Consider the following 11,735-nt stretch of genomic DNA (forward strand, 5'->3'; position numbering starts at 1 on the left):
GTGTCTAAATGGCATTTCATGATTTGGATTAACAGCTGAAAAACATGTGTTAAAAAGATTTAAAATCCGATTTTGGCCAACAAATGTGCATATTTGCATCACTGTATATCCCTGCACTTAATGAAAACACAGGACTTGATTGCTATACTCTGGCGTGGACTACTTTGGCCCAAAAATGTGCATATTTGCATCACTGTATATCCCAGCAGTCAAGGAAAACATGTGACTTCATTTCTCTATGCTGGTGTGGATTTCTCTAGCGCATGTGTGCATTTTAAAATCCTGAAACAGCTGATCTGGACTGTAAACAAATAGAGTAATGGACACACAGGTAGCTAAACACACAAATGGAAAGCAGTTCCCATAGGAACTCTCTGCAACCATTCCTTTGTTCTGATCTCTATGAAAATAAAACAGAGTTTGGATTTACAGTAGAATGAGGAGCGATAATAAGAAATCTTCTGGAATTACAATATGTGTGTGTGTGTGTGTGTGTGTGTGTGTGTGTGTGTATATATATATATATATATATATATATATATATATATATATGCAAACAGTACAGTCTCACTTATCCAACATAAATGGGCCGGCAGAACATTGGATAAGTGAAAATGTTGGATAATAAGGAGGGATTAAGGAAAAACCTATTAAACATCAAATTACTTTATGATTTTACAAATTAAGCACCAAAACATCATGTTTTACAACAAATTGACAGAAAAAGCAGTTCAATGCACAGTAATTACTATGTAGTAATTATTGTATTTACGAATTTAGCATTCAAACTTCACAATGTATTGAAAAATTGACTGCAAAAACATTGACTACTAAAAGGCAAACTGCATTGGATAATGCAGAATGTTGGATAAGTGAATGTTGGATAAGCAAGACTATACTGTATATGATGAAAAGAATCTACCTGTCCCAACTTAAAAACAAATTCAACTCAACAAACCTACAGAACCTATCTTGTTCATAACTTGGGGACTGCCTGTATAAGGTCAGTATAGACTCATATAATACAGTTCAACGCAGGCAAGCTGCATCAGTGGCAGATTGATAAGTGTGTCAGCTTGCCCAATAGCATGTGCCCCCCTTAAACACTATTGTATTTACATTCAGTATCTATTGTATACTGTCAGGAACATATACAATATTTGTACACTATAATAATTATAAACATATACCTTTTTCCACTTACAATTTTAATAGATTTATAGTTGTGGGTGCCCCCCCCCCCTTTGTCTCCTGGCAACCAATAGTTTTAGACCAAGTCCACCACTAAAGTGCATTATATGAATCTGCACCGGTGGTGCAGCGTGTTAAACCACTGAACTTGCTGACCGAAAGGTCGGCGGTTCAAATCCAGGGAGCAGGGTGAGCTTTTTAGCCCCAGCTTCTGCCAACCTTGCAGTTTGAAAACATACAAATGTGAGTAAATCAATAGGTACCACTCCAGCAGGAAGGTAACAATACTTCATGCAGTCATGCCGGCCACATGACCTTGAAGGTGTTTACGGACAATGCTGGCTCTTTGGCTTAAAAATGGAGATGAGCATCAATCCCCGAAGTCGGACACAACTAGACTTAATGTCAGGGGTAAATCTTTACCTTTACTTACACTGACCATATAACGCCATTTCAAACTGCATTATATGGCAGTGTAGATGGGGCTCATTTGTCAGTGGGGAATAGGATGAGGGTCTTTGAGTCCTGTTTAGAGTGCTGTAATCACTATATGCAATCAGCTTCTGGATCCTTGACTGGCCTCAGATATTTTATATACTTTTTTTGATGATTTGATTTTTCACTGATTTAATTAATCTGTTCTCTCTAGGAATCTTTATATCTTCCAGTGTGATTCTGTAGTGAACATCTGGCAGGCATTGCTCTGTATGAGCTAGAAAATCCTAGGAAGGTTTTATCTCAGGTCTATATGTGTGTGTGTGTGTGTGTGTGTGTGTGTGTGTGTGTGTGTGTGTGTGTTTTACACTTTTGCAAGGGTCTTCTACCCCTAACCCCAGCAAATGTGGAGAGCCTACTGTACATATCTTTAATTTTCTGGTCGGAGGCTCTAACATGGAAACTCTGAAGTCTGATTGCGTGGAAGATGATCTTACTGAATCTTCTAGGATTTCCTTTAGTACATGGAAGTACTGTATCCTGATGATCTCCAGTGAAATATCAATGCTCAAAATTTGTTTTTTAGCATTTTGAAATGCTGAAAAAAATATACATACAGTATATACCAATATATGTCGCAGTGGCCAATAACTCTAATCTAGGAACAGAAGTCCTGGTATCCTTCAAGTTGAATCCGAAGCGGAAAAAATATTGGTAATGTTTGCATTTTAATATCAACATAAAAGAGAAAGATTGGAAGAGTAATAAGGATTCTGCTATTGCTAGCTCTGCTTACTCACAGTAGTCCAGAAAAGTAACTTTTTAAAAATGAAATGGGCAAAGAAAGACCTAATGATGATAACAACAACAACAACAACAACTTTATTTTTGTATCATCATAAAGTGATGAGAGGTAGGTGAGCAGGTGGCATCAGCCAGTTCAGGCCTGTCACGTTTCCTTTATTTTCTCCCACCAGTCTTCAAATCAAAATGTTTCTATTTGTAATATGGATTGCTCTGAGTTTTCAGGGCTGTATGGCCATGTTCCAGAACCATTTTCCCCTGACGTTTTGCCCACATCTATTGCAGGCATCCTCAGAGGTTGTGAGGTCTGTTGGAAACTAGGCAAGTGGGGTTTATAAATCTGTGGGATGTGCAGGTTGGGAGAAAAAACTCTTGACTGTTTGAGACAAGTCTGAATGGTGCAATTGACCACCTTGATTAGCATTGAATTGAATTGCAGCTTCAAAGTCTGGCTGCTTCCTGCCTGGGGGAATCTTTTGTTGGAAGATGTTAGCAGGCCCTGATTGATTCCTGTCTGGAATTCCCCTGTTTTTAAGTGCTTACTGTCCAGATTCTAGAGTTTCTTTAATACTGGTAGCCAGATTTTGTTCATTTTCATGTACAGTAATATGTTTGAACTGTTGTACCCCAAAAGCCCCACTATGTGGCAGCAGCAAGCTACGGATCAGGGCTTCTTAAAGTTTTTCTACTCGCATCCCCTTTTCACCTGAGAAATTTTTGCGTGACCCGGGTATATAAATATATTAAACAGGTATAAAAACCAAACATTTACTAATAATACATCAGCATTTGCAAGGCTTGCTAAACAGGCTGGTTTTTGTCTACAAAAGAGCACATCTGAAGCATTTTCTGCAGAGTCCACAGTAAACACATTGCACATTGTTGCTAACAGATTTGTATAAATGGGTGGTGTTTAGAAACCTTTTACCCTTGCCAAAATTTTTGTGACCATTGAGCAAAGGGGACACCATTTGGGGTCAGGAGCCACAGTTTAAGCAGCAGTGCTATAGATAAACTAGGATATCCAGAAGAAAACTTGTTTGCTTCTTTTATCATCGGGTGGGTAAGAGTTGGTGCCCTTGTAAAGATGGTTTTGTTGTATATGTACCTTCAAGTCAACTGTCAATTTACCTTCAAGTCAATTTATGTCAATCCCATGAATTTCATAGGATTTTGTTAGGCAAATAATACTCTGAGGTGGTTTTATCAATTCCTTCTGAAATACAGCCTACAACAACTGTTATTCACTGGCAGTCTCCCATTCAAGTCCAATAGAGTCTCACTTATCCAAGCCTCGCTTATCCAAGTTTCTGGATTATCCAAGCCATTTTTGTAGTCAATGTTTTCAATATATCATGATATTTTGGTGCTAAATTCGTAAATACAGTAATTACAACATAACATTACTGTGTATTGAACTGTTTTTTCTGTCAAATTTGTTGTAAAACATGATGTTTTGGTGCTTAATTAGTAAAATCATAACCTAATTTGATGTTTAATAGACTATTCCTTAATCCCTCCTTATTATCCAAGATATTCGCATATCCAAGCTTCTGCTGGCCCATTTAGCTTGGATAAGTGAGACTCTACTGTACTAAAAAAATGCCCTAATAACACAAGCAAAGGTCTTTGAAACAGTTGAAAACCAACTTACTAATGCCCTGAAAGATTTATTCAGCTACTACAAAGATAACCACCTGAATCCTAACATCAGCTTTGGCCTTGTCTTGCTCAGCTGCTTAGACCAGACCCAGCTTCTACTGTAGCCTGCCAACACATCAATATTTCCGGAACTCCACAACTTCAAAACTCCAAAAAGAATATCTCCAAAACGCACTCCTTTTTCTTCCCATGAGCAAAGGAGGCCCCAAAAGTGACCAGAATCCTGCTTTCCCATAGCAGATCTGACACATACACTATCTCTCTCCTTCCCAATGGAGCAAAGCATAGCGGGTGAACAGCGTCTCTGTCTGTAACACTTTCTGGATTGCCATGAAGTCACTTATATAGCAATATTTTGCTGATGTTGTCCCAAAGTTGTAAATGAAAGATAGAAGTCTTCCATCCTGGAATATCCTGGCTCCAGATGTTGATTCTTCTTGATTGGTGTTAGCAAACACAAGCAGCTCTGTGTTGACTTCCTTCTTAACAGTTGTAGACCTTTTCTTAACTTGATGTAAACATTTTTCTTATCATTGTCACAGTTCTTATCACAGTTTACCAGCCAGGTCAACTATTTCAGGTCTTATTAGCAGGTTTTAATTACAATTTAGCAAGCAGATAGTTAATGGTTTGCAGGCCTTAATCTACAGATTGGTGTCTTCAAAATTACTAGCTCTCTTTCATCCATCACATTCATACCCACACATAATATATGCATATTTTGGTCACACATCCTTATGCCAAAAAGATGAGGGAGGCACACAACAGCTGAGAGCCCTTTGAAGTGCTCTCAGCCAGTGTGTGTCTCACCCTTCTCCCGGCATAAGGACAGTGCGAGCAGCCCCATCCTTATGCCAGGAGGATGGCTCGAGGAAGGCACGCAACGGCTGAGAAGCCTCCGGAGCACTCTCAGCCACTGCCTGTCTCACCTTCCTCCTAACATAATGCCTAGAGGACAGCCTGAGGATCAGAGGAGAATGATTGGGGCATTTGCCGTGTGTCTTGCATTTATCCCTGCATAAGGATGGGGTGAGCAGCCCCATCCTTATGCCATAAGAACAACCTGAGGATTACCGCTGACTTGCCCTTTCCTGGCCTTCCCCACCCAGCATGTGTCTGGTGTCCCTCTCTCCTGGCCCAGTCCTCCTGGATGAGCCCAAAATGCAGCCCCAAGGCAAAAAAGTTGCTCAATAAACAAGCTGGCATTGCCCCTCCGCCCTCCCCGGATGTGCGACAGGAAGTTGCTGCTAACTGTGAGAAAAATAAAGTTGAGCACTGTGAAAGCCACCCACTGTATGGCTATCAACCTACTCCCAGTAGACTTAAATCAAGGAAAAGTTTCATGAGAACCACCACTCCTCTAAATGTCCCTCCAGCAACAGCAATAATATCTCTGTGGGCAGCAAAATCCGGCAATTCCAACTGGATGCCCCCCAACAAGGGTCTTCTTTGAGGGGCAAACCTACTTGGAAGTCCCTGAACAGACTCAGAAATGGAGTTGGGAGATCAAAAGAAAACCTGGCTAAATGGCACTAACTAAAAGAATCTTTCACCTTGTGCAGCTGTGGAGCAGAACAAACAACTCTGCATCTGCGCCGGGCTGTGGTGCAGGCTGGTTAGCAGCCAGCTGCAACAAATCACTCTGACCAAGAGGTCATGAGTTCGAGGCCAGCCCGTGCCTACATCTGTCTCTGTCTCTGTTCTATGTTATGGCACTGAATGTTTGCCTTATATGTGCAATGTGATCCACCCTGAGTCCCCTTTGGGGTGAGAAGGGCGGAATATAAATACTGTAAATAAATAAATAAATAAAATCTGTATGCTTACCTAAAATACCCTGCCTCATGCACAGACGAAGAACTGTTTAAAGCTACAGACAATGCAGTCACTGCTGCCCATTTTTGGTCTAAAACTATTTAACAGCTAGTGATCCCTTTATTTTATCAGTTTTAAACCTATCTATTTATGCAATGCTTTCAACACAAAATAAAAATAAATCCAAGTACTATCCGGAGCTGACCTTGCTCAGCTTCCAAGATCAGATGAGATCTGGTGCCTTTGGGATGTTTAAGCCTAGGTACTGCTAATTTGAGAAGCCAATGATGAATTTCATTCTCATGCCCCCACCCCCATGCAAAAGAGGCTGATGAGCCAAAAAGAAATTCACCTCACTCGGAATTCTCAGTCTTCTCCATTGCAGCTAATGAGGATTAGGGATGGGAAGAATATTTCTAATTATTTTTCCCTAGGTTGAAAAATGGGTGTCCGGAAATCCCATCAGGAAGGATAATAGAACCGTGAATGTGTCTGCAGTATTCTTCAGGTTGTCAACGTCTCACATGAGAAGATGAATAATTAATTTTTTCTCCTCTACAGTATTCTTCCAATATTTGATTGCCTGGAAGTGTTGTGAAGGAATTATTCTATGGAGACAGACAAAAAGGCTTCCAAAATAGAAAACGCTGCCTCCTGTACTGAAAACCTGGATTCTGCACAGAAAGCACAATCTTTGTATTTAAAAAAGTGACTTTTCACACAAAATAATTTCTGCACGACATTTCCGGGGTATCAGATATGGGAAGAATTGTGCAGTGTAATACTTATTTTCCCCACAGAAGGAAGCAGGCTACTTTAATTATTTATCCTTGCATGCGAGGATGGATAGGTTGAGGATTTATATCCTTAGTCAGGGATACTCCTGGGGGATGTGACTGTCTCAAATAGCTCATTTTGTGTGGCATGAAAGAGCAGAAAAATGCTCTTTTAAAAAAGAAGCATTTATTTATTTAGGCAATGTTTATCCCGCCTTTCCCCACTCAAGGGCCTAAGGTGGATAACAGCATTTATAAAATCCAAACAATACAAACATTGTGTCGTCGAAGGCTTTCATGGCCGGAATCATTGGGTTACTGTGAGTTTTCTGAGCTGTATGGCTCTACAGGCCAATGGAGACTCCACCACAGACATCAGAAGAGCTGCAAGGCCAAGAACAAGGCACCACCATGTCAGACTACACAGAGAAGCCATTGAAATCCACAAGCATGTGGACAATTTCAACAGAAAGGAGGAAACCATGAAAATGAACAAAACCTGGCTACCAGTATTAAAATAAGGACAATAAATAAAGAACAATACTCAGAAAACAGAGGAATTCCAGACATGAAACAATCAGGGCCAGCTAACATCTCCCAACAAAGGATTCTCCTAGGCAGGAAGCAGCCAGGCTTTGAAGCTGCAAGGCCATTCAATGCTAATCAAGGTGGCCAGTTACAACATTCACACTTGCCTCCAACAGACAAGAGTTCTTTCTCCCACCCTGGACATTCCACAGATATATAAACCCCACTTGCCTAGTTACCAACAGACCTCACAACATCTGAGGATGCCTGCCATAGATGGGACGAAACAGCAAACTAAAGAAGATTTACAACCTCTATAAGTGATGCTGTTGTTGAACTCTTATAATGTGGGACTTGGATTGAAATATCAAAATGGCAACTGTCTCACTTCCTCCTTGTCTTCCTCCTCCTTTGGGGGGTGGAGTTTGTTCGAAAAAGCACATAAAAATAGAAATAGTATGCAATCTTCAGTTAGAACAGTCTGTTTTGGCCTCATGCCCTTCAGATATGTCAAACGGCAACACCCAGAATCCACCAAAGAGAGCTATTCAAGAGCATATGGTTTTGGAAAGTGGAGACCAAACTTAGCTCACAAAGGAATAATACAACAACTCTATATATGGTGGGGTAACTTTGGCTTGAAGCCAGTTGGTACTAGTCCTGATTAAACACAGATCTATTTAATCAAAAGGAGGTGCATAAATGTTTACCCACTATTCATCAACTAATTTAATGGGTCTAATCAAAATGGGACAAGCAATTAGATCCAGACCATTATCTCAAGGATGCAGTTGTGAAACTGAGTTTGGAAGAATAGTAGTGGTTTTGTTAAGTGAGTTTTTTTTTTTGCTGCGGTCACATTTAAGAGCTTGGCTACCATACTAATCTTATCCCATTACTGCTTGCCAGATAAAATTCAATCAATTTTCTGTTTCTCTTTCTACTTTCTGCTTTTGATAATCACTAATATGCATCTTATTGCAGTATTAAGCATTCCTGTGAGGAACGTGGGAAATCCTCACTAGAGACATTCCCCCCAAAAAAGCATCCAGGGCTGACATACCTATGTATACATTGCTGCCTGTGTTTGAAAACCCTGAGAGTTCATCTTCCTTGTTCCATGCACCAAACAATAAACACTAGTGTTGTGCTTTTGTATGGAATTGCTGTTCATTTTGTGTAGTTTCATTCGTGTCGTCTCATTTTCATATTTGTGTCCCACTAACAAAAATGGGCCACCTATATGACACAAATTTTCATTTTGCCAACGAAATACACAAAGATTTTCGTACCATTGGCGGCAAAGGGAGGGCTTCAGGGGCTTGCAGCCCACACATTTAGGGCTAGAGGGGTGAAAATTGCCACACACTGAGAGCATATCGACCCCTTTTAGAACACCAACTTTTAAAACGTTTGCATCTTCCCCCAACTTCTAATGACTTTTTTTCCTTTTTAGAAGTAAAATCCCCTAAAGCATTCCTTTTTCCTCCCAGCTGACCCGGCCCTCTTAACAGTAGCAGAAGGAAGGCCAGGGGAGCTGATAACCAGCCAGATGGGCAAAACGTTCCACACAAGAAAGAACCCAATAAAATAGGAAAACTTTTTAAAATGAGGCAAGCAGCAGCCTCCCACCAGCCAGTCCAAATCCCCCCCCCCCGCAAAAAAAAATCCCCCACTAGTCCCAACTTAGCACCTTCACCAGAGGCAAGAAGGCATTAAAAAAGGCAAACCAGCCAAGCAAGCCAAGGCAATCCCAGCCCAAGCGGAGACAGCACAGCAGCGAAACTCAACCAGCCCACAGCTCAGCAATGGCAGCAATGGCCCTTTTGGGTGGCACAGTGTGTTAAAGCGCTGAGCTGCTGAACTTGCAGACCGAAAGGTCCCAGGTTCAAATCCCGGGAGCGGAATGAGCACCCACTGTTAGCCCCAGCTCCTCCCAAACTAGCAGTTCGAAAACATGCAAATGTGAATAGATCAATAGGTACCGCTCCGGTGGGAAGGTAACAGTGCTCCATGCAGTCATGCCGGCCACATGACCTTGGAGGTGTCTATGGACAATGCTGGCTCTTCAGCTTAGAAATGGAGATGAGCACCAACCCCCAGAGTCGGTCACGACTGGACTTAACGTTAGGTGAAACCTTTACCTTTTACTTCCCCTTGTATACACTCCCTGCCCTTCCTGCCCAGCCGACTTCAGTGATTCCTTGGCATGTGATTGGCCATGGATCTTTTCCCCGCCTCTTCTGACGCATGAGGAAGTGAATTGCAGCCATGGAAGCCATGTGGCAGAAAACGAAAGCCAGCATGATGACTGTGTGGCTTTCATTATTGTGTCACCTATCATTTTGTACAAAAATGTCATCTGTTGTTTTGTGTTGATGATCGGTCGACACAAAATGACAGCACAAAGGAAACAAAGGAAAAATTTTCATGCACATCTCTAATAAACACACTTTCTTCAGTATTGGCAATGGAGCCACAACCTCCAACATACATGAAGGTTGCAATGTAAATTTGGGGTTCTGTGACACACTACTCTCTCCTTTAAAACTTTAGTGCCACCTCCTGACATTTGCTGCCTGAAACAACCACGTTATTCTGCTTAATGAGAGGGCTAACCCGAAAGATGTGAATTAACCCGGTGGTGCAATGGGTTAAATCTTTGTGCCAGCAGGACTGCTGACTGACAGGTCAGCGATTAGAATTCGAGAAGAGCGGGTGAGCTCCCTCTGTCAGCTCCAGCTCCCCATGCATTGACATCAGAGAAGCCTCCCACAAGGATGGTAAAACATCAAACATCCAAGCGTCCCCTGGGCAACATCCTTGCAGACGTCCAATTCTCTCATATCAGAAGTGACTTACAGTTTCTCAAGTCGCTGCTGTCACAAAATAAACTGAACTACTTCTAGTCATTTTGTCTATATATCCTAGAAACTGAACAAAAAACTCTGAAACTTTCCACCAATATTACACTGTTTTCCATTGACATCTGGCTTTTTTTGCCCACTAGGCAACTCTGGTAGTATAGCTAGGTCCTGAAAAACAATATTGTCTACATACTTCCACCCCAGCATCTGAAAGACACTTTCTCATTTAGTCAATTACCCCTGCCAAGGTAACCAACAGTTTGAGCCAAAACACACAGTTTTGCAATCTAACGCAATTATTCAAATTAAACTAAAATGCAAATTAAACGAACCATGCATGTTTTTGTCTGAAAATGTACTGGAGGATTTTGTGCCACAGCTCAGAGAAGCTCACAATAAACATGGGCTCTAGCCATGTTGGTTGGAGGATTCTAGGAGTTCTAGTCCTCAAAGTGAGTATTTCTTAGTTCTAGTATTTGCATTCTTTATCTTTCTCCTCGTGGAATGGATGAAAGAGCAACACGGGGCACAAGACCCTTCCATTGACCCCGTTTCTGAGCCTGAATCCAGCTCAGCCTTTTCTCCATTTCTGAGATCTCAGTAGCACAGTCTTTCAAACCTTATCTTCACAAATGCGTAAGTATGACAAAATTATCTAAAAATACTGTGTAGCCAGAAATCGCAGGATGCCAAATCCTGTGTGCCATCCCAAAGTATGTGCACACTGACGGAAGCAGCAGAATAACACCACAAATAGGTTTACAATTATTTGTCCTGCTTTTACTGAACAAATCACTTCCTCCTCAACACCAGTGGGTTTATGATATTAAAAACTTTTTGAAAGGCAGAATGGGAACAGTGGTTTCTTCTTCACCAGGAAAGAAAGAATAAAGGTGAGAATAATGCTTGCCTGAAGTGAGTAGAGCCTACAGGAAGGAGAGAGAAAGACAGATTTGGAGCAAGCAGAGAGAGAGAGAGAAAAAAAACTTGCTCAACTAGGAAATGAAGATACAACTCAACCCTGTATAAAGTCTATATTTCCAGTCTGTTTACAAGAAGAGGAACACTGTTTTAAAATCTCAGATGTGCACCCACTGAAACGCTTTTCGCGGCGCCTAAAGGATGCCAGTACCTTGATTCTACCAAGATAACACATTGCATATCCTGTTAGAAACAGTTCTCCTTTTCGACATTGTTGCAGCCAGATTAATAGAAACAGACAGGGCCTGTCGCCCAGGTGTATTAACTAGAAGGGAAACACAGACTGAAAGAGGCAAAGAGAGACATCAGCGTAGAGACGTATCTCATCGAACGGTTCCAGACAAAAGTACAGTTTGTTCTTGACAGATTTAGAGGACAGCCGTGGGAAGGTCAAAAGCATGTCCTCACCAACCCCAATTCTGTTCAGAGAAAAGGTTATGCAAATACATGTACGTTACTACAAATACTGTTGCGTTCCACCTTCAAAATAAGAAGACATAATGTGTACAGAGCTCCTAGTCAAGTATTGAAAGAGCCTGGGGCAGGAAAAGAGATTCCACTAAACCCTTAGGAAGAACTCCCTGATAGTTAGAGCTGCCTCTGGAGTGTGGTGGAGTATCTTTCTCTGGAGATTTTTAAACAAAGGCTGATGAACATCTGTCAGGAGTGCTTTGTG

Source organism: Anolis carolinensis, chromosome 6 (genome assembly GCF_035594765.1).
Source record: "Anolis carolinensis isolate JA03-04 chromosome 6, rAnoCar3.1.pri, whole genome shotgun sequence".
Taxonomy (NCBI): Eukaryota; Metazoa; Chordata; class Lepidosauria; order Squamata; family Dactyloidae; genus Anolis; species Anolis carolinensis.